Genomic DNA, 13,745 nt, shown 5'->3' on the forward strand with positions numbered 1-13,745 from the left:
CTGTCCTGGCAGTGAGTATAAGTGGAAAGCTGGTCATTGTCTATTTAAAAATGGATAATTTCTGGTGAGTTTGATGATCAACATCCTTTCTGTCACGCTGGAATAATGCGGTTGATAGTTTTCCAAACGAACAATACTTGACATTAACTACTTAAAATTCTTGCACTTAGATACGGAATGTTGACATATTTACAGTAATTCAGGCTGCACAAACAAACAAAAGCTCGGTTTCTGCTGAGTATTGCCAAGATTGAGGAAGTGTAACAATGCCAAGTAAGTGCATTGGCACGCTGGTACGTTAGTGGCTAAAGATATGTTAGTCTCAAACACTGAACTATCTTGCACTTGGTGCTGTCGGTTCAAAGCTTTGTATTGATATAAATGATGTGGAGATGCGGCGTTGGACTGGGGTGAGCACAGTAAGAAGTCTTACAACACCAGGTTAAAGTCCATCAGGTTTGATTAAAACACGAGCTTCCGACCTCCTCAGAAGACAAACACGGGACACAACCAACAGAGTACACTTCGTCGTCCAGTACTTCCCCGGAGCGGAAAAACTACGACATCTTCTTCGCAGTCTTCAACATGTCATTGATGAAGATGAACACCTTGCCAAGGTCATCCCCACACCCCCACTACTTGCCTTCAAACAACCGCGCAACCTCAAACAAACCATTGTTTGCAGCAAATTACCCAGCTTTCAGAACAGTGACCACGGCACCACACAACCCTGCCATGGCAATCTCTGCAAGACGTGCCAGATCATCGACATGGATACCACTATTACACGTGAGAACACCACCCACCAGGTACGCGGTACATACTCGTGCGACTCGGCCAACATTGTCTCCCTCATACGCTGCAGGAAAGGATGTCCCGAAGCGTGGTACATTGGCGAGACCACGAAGATGCTGTGATAACGGAGAAACGGGCATCGCGCGACAATCACCAGGCAGGAATGTTCCCTTCCAGTCGGGGAACACCTCAGCAGTCAAGGACATTCAGCCTCGGATCTCCAGGTAAGCGTTCTCCAAGGCGGCCTTCAGGACGCGCGACAACGCAAAATCGCCGAGCAAAAACTTATAGTCAAGTTCCGGACACGTGAGTACAGCCTCAACCGGGACCTTGGATTCATGTCGCATTACATTCACCCCCCACCATCTGGCCTGGGCTTGCGAAATCCAACCAACTGTCCTGGCTTGAGACAATTCACACCTCTTTACCTCTGGATCTGTAAAGACTTAATTACCTGCAAATGCTCACATTGAAAGCATTGTCTTCCATCTTTGACTTTGTCTATATATATATGTTTCTGGAACATACCTCTTCATTCACCTGCGGAAGGAGCAGTGCTCCGAAAGCTAGTGATTTGAAACAAACCTGTTGGACTTTAACCTGGTGTTGTAAGACTCTTTATATGAATGAACAGCTCACCAAGAAGATCAAAAGTATTCCGATATAAGTGATTTAAAGAAGGAAAAGGTGCTTGCTGCGTTGTGGAAAAAGTATTTTTATAAAATAGACTGTGCATCGGAACAGCAGCAGACCATTTAGCCCCTTTAACCTGTTCCATCGTTTAATTGGAGCCTGGCTCTTAATTCGACCTGCCCATCTTGGCTCCCTTAATACCTTCATATCCAACACAAATCTATCGATCTCAGTGTTGACATTTTCAATTGATTCCACCCCCGCCCTACACAGCGCATCGCAGAAAGAGTTACAGATTTCCGCCTCACCTAGGACTTGGGAGAATAAGATCGAGGGTCCTTCAAGAGTTTGGGGGTCAGAGTTAGGAGAGGCTCGACAGACCTATCGCAATACCGAAATGAAGAAAAGAAGATTGTTTGAAGACAGGATCCAGACCTTGACAGCCATAGATGCTGTAAATGTAGGCAACGCTATTTGACATAGAGCAGAACCGATGAGAGACAACATTTAATGAACATTGCGGATGTGGAAGATGTTCCATCAGTAAATCTCCAGAGAAAGGAGGTTGAGTTAGGCGCACTGGTTGAACACAAATAAGTGGCGTCATTCTCCGACCCCCCGCCGGGTTGGAGAATGGCCGTTGGCCGCCGTGAATCCCGCCCCCGCCCCCGCCGAAGTCTCCGCTCCCGGAGATTGGGCGGGGGCGGGAATCCGGCCGCGCCGGTTGGCGGGACCCCCCGCTGGATTCTCCGGCCCGGATGGGCCGAAGTCCCGCCCAGGAATTGCCTGTCCCGCCGACGTAAATCAAACCTGGTATTTACCGGCGGGACCAGGCGGCATGGGCGGGCTCCGGGGTCCTGGGGGGGGGGGGGGCGCGGGGCGATCTGACCCCGGGGGGTGCCCCCACGGTGGCCTGGCCCGCGATCGGGGCCCACCGATCCGCGGGCGGGCCTGTGCCGTGGGGGCACTCTTTCCCTTCCGCCTCCGCCACGGCCTCCACCATGGCGGAGGCGGAAGAGACTCTCCCCACTGCGCATGCGCGGGAAACTGACAGCGGCCGCTGATGCTCCCGCGCATGCGCGGGAAACTGACAGCGGCCGCTGATGCTCCCGCGCATGCGCTGGGAAACTGACAGCGGCCGCTGACGCTCCCGCGCATGCGCTGTATTTCCGCGCCAGCTGGCGGGGCAACAAACGCCATTTCCGCCAGCTGGCGGGGCGGAAATCCCTCCGGCGTCGGCCTAGCCCCTCAATGTTGGGGCTAGGCCGCCAAAGATGCGGAGACTTCCGCACCTTTTTGCCAGCGCGATGCCCGTCTGATTGGCGCCGGCTTTGGCGCCAGTCGGCGGGCATCCCGCCGTTGGGGGAGAATTTCGCCCATGAAGTTTGTGCTCTCATCTTCCAGACTTCCGCACTGAAAATGTGCAATTGCAAAATTCAGCGCGGTACAATTGATTTATAACGTGGTTCATACAGAGTGATAGATGAAGCCAGTCGGTCCTGAATATTTGCGAGCCAGTATCTCTAAGTAACTGTAGACAAGGTGTAGTCACATTCCGGGATGAGGAGTCAGCTCCTTTTTTACTCATAGGTCCCGGAACTCTTCTGTTTCCAAAGTTGCAAATCTAAGCAACACAGAAATAGATCCCATAAGTCATAAATAACCTGCCCATTTATGGATTCAACTCAATATAATTTCCCGAGAAAATGTTTTCGACCAAAAGCTGCCTGATCCTGGAAAGTGTTCACACCCTCAAGATGTTCCAAAGTGTTTTACTGCCAATGAAGTACAGTCACTGTTGTGATGTATGGAATGTGGTGGGCAATTTTCGAACAGCAAGATCCCACAGAATCACAGAATTATTACGGTGCAGAAAGGGACCATCAACCCATCGTGTCTGTACCAGCTCTCCAAACGAGCATCGTGGTTTAGTGCCGTTCCCCTCCCTGCCTATGCCCCCCGCACCCCTGTACATTGTTTCTGTTCAAGAAATCATCTAATGCCCTCTTGAATGCCTCGATTGAACCTGCCTCCACCACACTTCCAGGCAGTGAAATCCAGACCTCAAACACTCTGTGTGAGAAAGTTTTCTCCTCACATCGCATTTGCTTCTTTTGCAAATCGCTTTAAATCTGTGCCCCTCTCGTTTGTTGATCCTTTTACGAGAGGGAACAGTTTCTCCCCGTCAACTCTGTCCAGCCCCTCGTGATTTTGAACATCTCTATCAAATCTCCTCTTGGCCTTCTACTCTCCGAGGAGAACAGTCAGAACCTCTCCAATCTGTCCTCATAACTGAAGTTTCTCATCCCTGCAACCATTGTTGTAAACCTCTTCTGCACTCTGTCCAATGTGTTCCCATTCTTCCTACAGTGTGGCGCCCAAAACGGTACACAATATTCCAGCTGAGGTCCAACTAGTCAAACTAGATATGCAATAATGACCAGATAATTTGATGGATATTGGCCAGGAAAACTCACTAAACAGTGTCATGAGATCTTCTGTATTCACCGGAATAGGGGCAGACAGGACCTCAATGTAACATCTCATCCTAAAGACCCCCTTAGAATAGCACTGGAGTGTTCGCCAAGAGTTTTGTGCTCAAGTATCTCGAGTGGGTCTTGAACCCTCAATCTTCTGATTTATAGGTAAGAACAGTAGTCACTAAACCATAGCTGGCAGATATACTGGAAGTGCTGTAATGAATTGATGTGATGGGTGACCTTAGTTTTAACTCGGGACTTGATAAGAGTAGTGGTCAATGGTTTACTTGTTCTGCATGAGCCTGGTAACTGATCTATGCTCACTGTGCTTGATTTGTCAAGCCTGGGTGTGGACACAGAGCATAGTAAACAGAAAGAGCTGGAAGCTAGAGCGAGGATATGCATTCAGACTACAGGAGGGAGATACATCACTTGGTTGCATGGTGCACCAAAAACAACCTCTCTCTAAATGCTTGAAAGACCAAGGAACTGATCAGCGACTTCAGGAAGCTCAGCATGACACACCTCCCGTCTGCATCATGGCTCCGAAGTGGAGATGGTCGATAGCTTTAAGTTCCTGGGGGTCACCATCACCAACAGCCTGTCCTGATCCACTCAGGTCGATGCAACAGTCAAGAAAGCCCAACAACGTCTCTACTTCCTATGAAAGCTAAAGAAATGTGGCATGTCTGCATCGACTCTCACAAACTTCTACAGATGTACGATAGAGAGCATCCTATCCGGCTGCATCACAGCCTGGTATGGCAACTGCTCAGTCCAAGATCACAAGAAACTGCAGACTGTGGTGAACTCAGCCCAACGCATCACACAAACTTGTCACCCCCACATTGATTCTGCATACACCTCCCGCTGCCTCAGGAAGGCAGACAGCATTTTCAGAGACCCCTCCCACCCAGGCATTGCCTTCTTCCAGATCCTTCCATCAGGCAGAAGGTACAGAAGTCTGAAGACTCGCACATCCAGACAGAGGAACAGCTTCTTCCCCACAGCTAGAAGACTCCTCAACGACTCCCCCTCGGACTGATCTGTTCCCTGTAAGAACACTATTCACGACGCCCTATGCTGCTCTTGCTCATGTATTTGCTTTGTTTGGCCCCTTGTTCCGCACTGTTTGTCGATGTACCATTTGTCAATGTTCTCTGTTTATTATTCTTGTGTCTACTATGTACGAACTGTGTACGTTCCATTGGCCGCAGAAAAATACTTTTCACTGTACTTCGGTACATGCGACACTAAATCAAATCAAATCAAATCAAATCATGAATGCACTCATTTTGTTAGTGCAGAGATATTTTTAAACCTTTGTAAATAAATGCATTGCACACCCATAAATTGGTGTCCTCTCTGCATTGCTCTGAAGTATATCAAATACATTAGCCCAGTTGGCTGGTTCATGATTCGGAGAAACGCCAATTCCCGTACTGACTGAGCTTATACATGAAAGCCCCGTCCTCTCAACTTTGCCCCTCACCAGAGGAGTGGTGGCCCTCCGATTAAATCACCACCAGCCAGCGCTCTCTCTCAAAAAGGGGGAGAGCAGCCTACGGTCCTCAGGGATTTGGGCGACTTTCAGCTTTCATAAAATAAACAATTGTATGAGATCACCTATCATTACCAAGTCATTTGAATATCCGAACCATGTTTGGATGTGAACTGCTCTACCTTCTGCTGAGTCAGGATGATAGCATCAACGATTCCTGGCCTCGTTTATTACCCAACACCATCACCATCATAAACCCAGTGCAAACAGGAGAGGAGAATCTTTCTCTATAGCTGTCAGGACATTCAATCCCATTATCAATCCCAGAATTGTTACAGTGCAGAAGGAGGCCACGTGGCCCATCCTGTCCGCACCAGCTCCCGAATGAGCAAATCACTTTGTGCCATTTACCTTCCTCCTCCCTGTAACCCTGCACATTCTTCCTTTTCGGATAACAGCCTAACTCCCTTCTAAATGTCCTGATTGGCCCTGCCGCCCCCCACCACACTCTCAGGCCGTGCATTCCAAACCTCAACCCCTCGCAGAGTAAAGATATTTCAACTCGGATCGCATTTGCTCTGTGTCTTCTCATTCTGGCTCCTTCCACCAATGGGAACAGTTTCTCCCTGTCTACTCCGACCAGACCCCTCACGATTTTGGATACTTATAATCAAATCTCCTCTCTTCTTTTGTCTAAGGAAAACAGTCTCCAATCTATCCTCATAATTGAAGTTCCTCATTCCTGCCTCCAAGTCCTTCTTAACTGGGTGCAATACTTCAGTTGAGGCTGAACTAGCGACTTATACAAATCCGACATAATCTCCTTGCTCTTCTACTCTGTGACCCAATGAATAAAGCCCAGGATGCTGTATGCTTTATTAACCACTATTACAACCTGCCCTGCCACCTTCAATAGATTATGCAGGTATACACCCAGGGCCTTCTGCTCCTGCACACCCTGTAGAGTTATTCCCCTTATTTTATATTATCTCCATGTTATTCCGACCAAAATGAATCACCGCACATTTTTCTTCACTGTTTTTTATCTGCCACCTGTCCACCCTCTCCATTAACTTGTCTATGACTCTTTGAAGTTCTGCACCATCCTCCTCACAGTTCACAATGTTTCCAAATTTCCTATTGTCTGCAAACTTTGAAATTGTCCCCCGTACACCGAGGTCTAGGTCAGAAAGAGCAAGGGTCCCAATACAGAGCCCTGGAGAACTCCAATGCAAACCTTCCTCCAGCCCGAAAAAGATCCATTAACCATCATCCTCCATCTTCTGCCACCCAGCCAATTCCACGCCCTTGTTGCAACTTTGTTCCACGAGCTATAACTTTGCTCACAAGTCTGTTGCGCGGCATTGTGTCAGGCGTCTTTTGGAAGTTCCTGTCCAGCACACCAACAGCACTGCCCTCATCAACCTTTCCTGTCGCTTCGTCAGAAAACTCCAGAAAGTGAGTTCAACATATGATTTTCCCTCAAGAAATCCAAGCCGGCTTTTCTAATGAACCTGCATTTGTCCATGGGACTATTAATTTTGTCCTGAATTATTGTTTCTAGAAGTCTCCCCACCACTAAAGTTGAACTGACTGACCTGTAGTTGCTGGGCTTGTATTTTCTGAACATAGGTTAATGTTTGCGAAGCTTCAGTCCTACAGGAGTCTGAGGAAGGTCGAATGATTATGGCCGGTAACCCCCATCATCTTTTTCCTTTGTAGAGACAGATACAAAGTATTGATTTAGTACCTCAACTGTGCCCTCCGTCTCTATGTGTAAATCCTCCTTTGGTCCCTAATTGACTCTGTTCCTCCTTTTGCCGCCTTTTTACTATTTATACGCATGTGGAAGACATTGGGAATCCCTTTTATGTTGGCTGCCAGTTTCTCTTCATACTCCCACTTTGCTTCTCTTATTTGCTCTTCGCTTCCTCTCTGAACCATCTACATTCAACTTGGTTCTCAGTTGTATTTTCTATCTGACATCTGTCATGTGGGCAGCATGGTAGCACAGTGGTTAGCACAGTTGCTTCACAGCTCCAGGGTCCCAGGTTCCATTCCCGGCTTGGGTCACTGTCTGTGCGGAGTCTGCACGTTCTCCCCGTGGGTGCGTGGGTTTCCTCCGGGTGCTCCGGTTTCCTCCCACAGTCCAAAGATGTGCGGGTTAGGTGGATGGGCCATGCTAAATTACCCCTTTGTGTCCCAAAAGGTTAAGTGGGGGTTACTGGGTTATGGGGATAGGGTGGAGGCGTGGGATTGAGTAGGGTGTTCTTTCCAGGGCCCGGTCCAGACTCGGTGGGCCGAATGGCCTCCTTCTGCACTGTAAATTCTATGATAAGCATGCATTTTCTGATTTATCAGAATTTCTGTCCCCTTTGCCACCCAGGGAGCTCTGGATGTGTTTGCTCTACCTTTCCCTTTTGAGGGGATATACCTTGACAGTTCCTGAATCATCTCTTCATTGAAGGTAGCCCATTGATCAGCCACCATTTTCCCTGCCAGCCTTTGGTACCAATTTCTTCAGCCCAGATTTGTTCTTACCCCACTGAAGTTGGCTTTTCACCAATTAATTTTTCTTACCCTGGACTGTTCTTTGTCCTTTTCCATAGTCAGCTGAAAACGTGTGATACAATGGTCACTTTCCTCATCTGATCTATTTGATCTACTCAGCACATTTCCAAGAGGTCTAGCAGTTCCTGCTTCCTCATTGGACTGGAAACACGCTGCGGAAGAGACTTTTCCTGAACGCACTCTAAAAACTCCTGTCCCTCTCTGCCCTTTACACCTCTGTCATCCCCGTCTAGATTTGGATAATTAAACACTTGCATTATACTTACTTTATCATTTTTCATCTCTCTGTAATACCTTTGCAAATTTGTCCCTCTACATCTTTCCCGCAGGTTGGTGGCCAAAAGGCCACATTGAGCAATGCATTGCACCTTTCTTCTTCCACATAGACTTTGTCCTTAATTTCTCTGGGACAGATTTTGATCCCTCCTTCTCCAGCACTGCAATGTTCTCCTTTATCAATACCACCACCCTGTCCATTTTCTTCCATTTCCTATCTTTCCTGAACACAGTATCCAGGGATACTGAACACCCAGTTCTGCCCTTCTTTGAATCAGGTCTCTGTTGAAGCCACAACGTTATATATTTCCACAATGCAATTTGGGCAAGTCACTCCCCAGTCTTACTGACCACCCTCTGTGCATTCACATACATGCACAGTAACTCTGATTTAGACTCTATTACTGTCTCCTTCACGCTGGCCCCATCTATTAATTTACTGTTCTCTGTCCAACTGCTAATCTTCTGCAAAACCTGATTATTCCTCCCTAATATTATCGCCTGGTTCCCACACCTCTGCAGAGTTTGTTTACGATCTCCCCAACAGCACCAGCAAAAGGTAGTAAGGTAATTGATGGCTTGGCTATGTGATATGATGGTGAAGTATAATGTAGACTTCTGTCCCAGTGCGGAACCACAATAAACATTGGAAACTACAAACCCGGTCGAAGACCACCCGTGAACAACATCATGGGACATCCGTGGGTCAGCTCATTTCTTTATTTTGGATAACTTTGCGTTTTTTGTTAGTTATCTTTTCCTCAGTAACAATAAATGAATGTGAGACACTGATCTATGATTGAGTGAAGCCACAGCCTGTAAAACACTTAACGGTAAGTGCAGTCAGTTACTCATATATTTGATGGAGAGGTGATGGAGTGGGGTTAAGAAGCAGGACACGTTCAGCACACACGGGGAATTGTTTGTCCTCTCCGTAGGCAAGCCTTGAGCTTGGGCTTGTGCCCGGAAATGAGAGAGAGAGTTGTAGCGCAGAGATGTGGTCAAGGCTGACGGCAGACCACAGTTGATCTTGGAGGGATAACTGATGGCTTTGGGGGTGACAGTAATGGCAATCAGTGGGAGGAACACTGACGATGCAGCCAAGGTCACGACAAGAGAGCTGGATGGGAAAATAGAAGCATGTTCACTGGCAGGAATGCAGCCGGTATTTAGACTTGGATCCTTCTATGCTAGGAGTGGCCGAGTGGGTAGTGCCCCTGCCTCTGAGTCAGAAGCTCAAGATTCAAGTCCCACCCCAGGCCTTGATGACCAAGGACAGTGCATTATGTGTAAGGCTCATGTTGCCATATCAACTTGGATCTATAACACACTACCATCACCTTCTATGCTGGACATCACATGACGCAACCCCCTGACGTGCCAGAAGTTCTTTTCTTTGTCAGACTTCTGAACTCATGGCGTCATCCATCAGTTTGCATTTCCTCAATTTCTCTCTAAGCTACTCATTGGTTGTCCCCTCTGCATTTCAGTTCTAAGCCTATCTTGCAACATTAGGGAGTGACTTCCTCCTGGTCTGTCCGAACACTAGCCTCTCTTTCCTGGGATGCTAATAATTGAAAAGCCCAGTAATGCAATGGCCTTGATCCGGGTCTTGCAGTACTTACTTTATTACTCCTGGTAGAATCGAGTAATAGAGACAATAAGGCACCTCTAGGTCATGGAAATTATCCAATCTTTCATTTCTCCCCCTTAGACATAGGAAAGGGGTAAACCAGTCTCCTTTGCAGACAGTCACTCGGGATCAAGGACAACTTGCTTCCAATCTGGTTCATTCTGAGATGGCTGACAAATCCAATGTGTCGTCGGTAGAGTCTATTACATGTCAGGTGGGTAGTGTTTCAAGTGTTGGGTTGATGAGTTGTTTGGAGGTTTATGCACTTCCTCCGACACCTCGACTTCGCCTACACATATTCCCGGCAAAGTCTCCCATTGTGTTCAGCACTTTCCCAAATGAGCCTTTGGGTTGGGCACACGCCAGGGTCTCCCCGAGTCAGGGGGGGATCTTTGACCTTTTCAGGGATGCTTTGAAGAATGCTGGAATGTTTCTGCTATCCTCCTGCATCTCCAGCCCCGAACAAGTTCCAAGTAAAGAAGTTGATTCACAGTAAGTCTGGGGTCAAGCTTACGAACGACATGTTGAACCCAATGAGTGATCAGCACCCCAATGCTGGGCAGTTTGGCTTGAGAGAGGAAACTGTGGGAGTACATTTATTTCCATTTTTAAACCATTAAACTTCTTGAGGCAGTTGATCCTTTCACTTGGGTCTTGGCTGATCTTTGTCTTAACTCCAACTACGAGGAACAGCGGGATCTTGGGGCTCGCCTACATAGATCCCTCAAAGTTGCCACCCAGGTTGATAGGGTTGTTAAAAGGCGTATGGTGTGTTGGCTTTCATTAACAGGGGGATTGAGTTTAAGAGCCGTGAGGTTTTGCTGCAGCTTTATAAAACCCTGGTTAGACCACACTTGGAATATTGTGTCCAGTTCTGGTCGCCTCATTGTAGGAAGAATGTAACTGCTTTGGAGAGGGTGCAGAGGAGATTTACCAGGATGATGCCTGGACCCAGCCATAAGACTGGAGGGTATGTCTTATGAAGAAAGGTTGAGAGAGCTAGGACTTTTCTCACTGGAGCAAAGAAGGAAGAGAGGTGACTAGATAGAGGTGTACAAAGTGATGAGAGACATGGATAGAGTGGATAGCCAGAAACTTTCCTCCAGGGCAGAAATGGCTGTCACGTGGGGACATCATTTTAAGGTGATTGGAGGAAGGTATAGGAGAGATGTCAGAGGTAGGTGGGTACGTGGAATGTACTGCCAGCGGAGGTGGTGGAGTCAGAGTCATTAGGGACATTTAAGCGATTCTTGGACAGGCACATGGACAGCAGTAAATTGAAGGGGTGTAGGTTAGGTTGATCATAGATTAGGATAAATGGTCGGCACAACATCGTGGGCCGAAGGGCCTGTACTGTGCTGTACTGTTCTATGTTCTATGTTCTATGTACCTGCCTCTGCTCCAGATCTCTTCCTAGCAGAGTCCCTCTGCTGGTACATGTGTGCATGGTAGCCTGAAGTGGACAAAACGAACATTGCAATGTTTAATGCACCACAGTCATTAGTATCTTTGCTCCCCAAAACGGGCCAGTATTGCTGCTTTGCTCACAAGTAACAATTTTAAAAAAATTAATTACGAGTTATATCTGTCCCCCTCACTCAATGCAGGTAAGTTAATTCAGAAGTAAATCTGTGTCCTCATTTATGCTCATACTTAACCAAATCTCTGATTAATGTACAACCTTTTTTTCAAAGAAATTTCTTGACAAGTGGGGTCAAAAACCTGGCTATCAAAGTTAGTCACTGACAAATCACAACCTTCCCTCAAGATCATTCCACACGTCAATACTCAAAAACAAAGGTGACCTTGCTCAGTATTCTTTGGATTTGAATTCAGTATCAAGCAGTTATTACTGCATAAGAAAAGTTGCTTCCTACCCTCTGTGTCACCTCCACCATTGCTGAGAGTATCTGACCACCGTGAAGTACTTGGGACAAAAATGATTATATATTCAGGCAGAGACGTTAGAATTAGAAATGCTCCTTTATCATTGCAGCCTAGCAAGCTCCCTCTGCTGGTACATATGTATATGGTAGCATCAAGTGGACAAAATGCACATTGCAATTTTTAACACATGACAGTCAGCATGTTAGATTGTAAGACAAGAAATCACACACTGTCCAGATTAGAGTCACAATGATGGAGGTTGCAAAATCAATTTCAAGAAAGGTTTTATCGAAAAATAGTTTGTTAATGTATCGTGATCTTTTTTGTTTAGATGAACCCTGAGTCCCTGGAGCTGTGAGGTAGCAGTGCTAACCGCTGTGCCAGCATGCCACCCAGATCTGTGTATGACTGCAAGTGTGCATGCATGTGTGTGTGTGTGTGTGCGCACATGCACATGTGGATGCATATGAACATGCATGTAGATGCACTTTGTGTGTGCATGTGTACCTGCACGTGCATGTATGTGTGTGTACATGTGTGTGTGCATGTGTATATGTGTGTGTGTATATGTGCTTGCATAGTTTACCTATTTGTATGCACGTGTACATGTGCAGATGTTGTGTCTGTGTGTACATGCACCTGTGTGTGCATACACATGTGCATGTGTGCATGTGAGTACACATATATTTTGTGTTTAGGTGTATGTATATGTGCTTGTGTCCTGGAATCTCTGTGACCTTCCGAGCTAAAGAAGCTTCAGCATTATTTCAGGGATTGTACTGTAGATTTCTCCTCCCTGCTTGCTTTTACTGGCACTAGAAACCAGCTCCGCTCCAGCTCCGGAAAACAAAATGTTTAGGCTCGAACGTAATTATCTGAAATGTTTGCACAGTAAATCGAGCTGGCAGGCTTGCAGAGATTTGTGTGTGTTTGTTTTCCGATGTCTTTGCAAGTCACTCGGTGTGGATGTTTTGGGGTCATTAGTGTAACGTTGTTTTGCTCTGCAGGTTTGTGATGGAGCTCATCCTGCCTGAGCCAATGTAGAAAGGCTGCGCTTGTACTTGGCTAAACGTTAATTGAAAGCAAATGTTGTTGGCCTGACTCATAGCGCGATAAGGATCTTGCTCGCTAGCGGCAAGCATTCCCTTTTCATATGCTACTGAAATTATATTGTGTCCTTGCTGACATTTATGTTCCAAATCACACACTGCGTTCCCTGTTCCTGGGTCGGGGACCAAATTAGAATGGTGGATCTGGCAGGACCAGTGCAACCATGGTCCTAATTCTAAGCGTGTAATCAAATTAAAATATGGAAAATATTCCCATCAGGATGAATGGGAATACATAATAATTCCATCTGGGAAAATAGGAAGATACAGAGTAGAGCTCCTTTGATGTAAGCTTATTGCCACTTTTCTCCCATGCAATGAGCCAGTGCAGGGTAAGAGCATCTCTCGAATACACAATGAAAATAATTACATTGCAATTGGCAATGATCTAGAAGCTGGCCAGGATTTGTGGTTCCAGTCATGTACACATCAGTGGCCCTGCGCGGATAATCCCACTGATTTGTGCTCCTTCCATTTAGAGTGGTTTTGTCAGTGGATGGTTTACCTGACTTGAGGCAGTAACGCCCTCAATGCCACACCATACTGAAGTTCAGGGGTTCCGCTGCTGCAGAACCTCTCTGCAAGGCCCGACATTGCGAGCCTCGAACCTAAACTGGATGACCAGACAAACCTGCCCAAGTTGCTGCAGTGAAGTGCTGTCAGGCTTCAAAGGAAGTGAAAACATGAAGTTGATCTACAAAAACAAATTATTCAGAATGTGGTTAGGATTTATTCAGCGAGCGAAGCTAAATACACACCACACACACACACAGAGCCCCCTACACGCACACCCTCCCACACACCCACACATACACCCACATGCACACAAAGCTCCTCGCACGCACACCAGTGCACACACT

The 13,745-nt window shown here is 46.9% G+C and overlaps 1 protein-coding gene and 1 long non-coding RNA gene across 4 annotated transcripts in view; one reads left to right on the top strand and one right to left on the bottom strand.

Moving 5' to 3' along the window:
- svep1 (sushi, von Willebrand factor type A, EGF and pentraxin domain containing 1) overlaps positions 1–13,745 on the top strand; it is a 417,550-nt gene that overhangs the window by 47,549 nt on the left and 356,256 nt on the right. The gene's annotated exons all lie outside the window — the stretch shown is intronic.
- Positions 1–13,745, bottom strand: part of LOC140429850 (uncharacterized) — a 59,838-nt gene that overhangs the window by 45,534 nt on the left and 559 nt on the right. The window contains exon 2 of the long non-coding RNA XR_011949219.1: positions 13,517–13,579. This is a non-coding gene — a long non-coding RNA (uncharacterized lncRNA). The remainder of the gene's footprint in view (positions 1–13,516; positions 13,580–13,745) is intronic.

This window comes from Scyliorhinus torazame, chromosome 9 (assembly GCF_047496885.1).
Source record: "Scyliorhinus torazame isolate Kashiwa2021f chromosome 9, sScyTor2.1, whole genome shotgun sequence".
Classification (NCBI taxonomy): domain Eukaryota; kingdom Metazoa; phylum Chordata; class Chondrichthyes; order Carcharhiniformes; family Scyliorhinidae; genus Scyliorhinus; species Scyliorhinus torazame.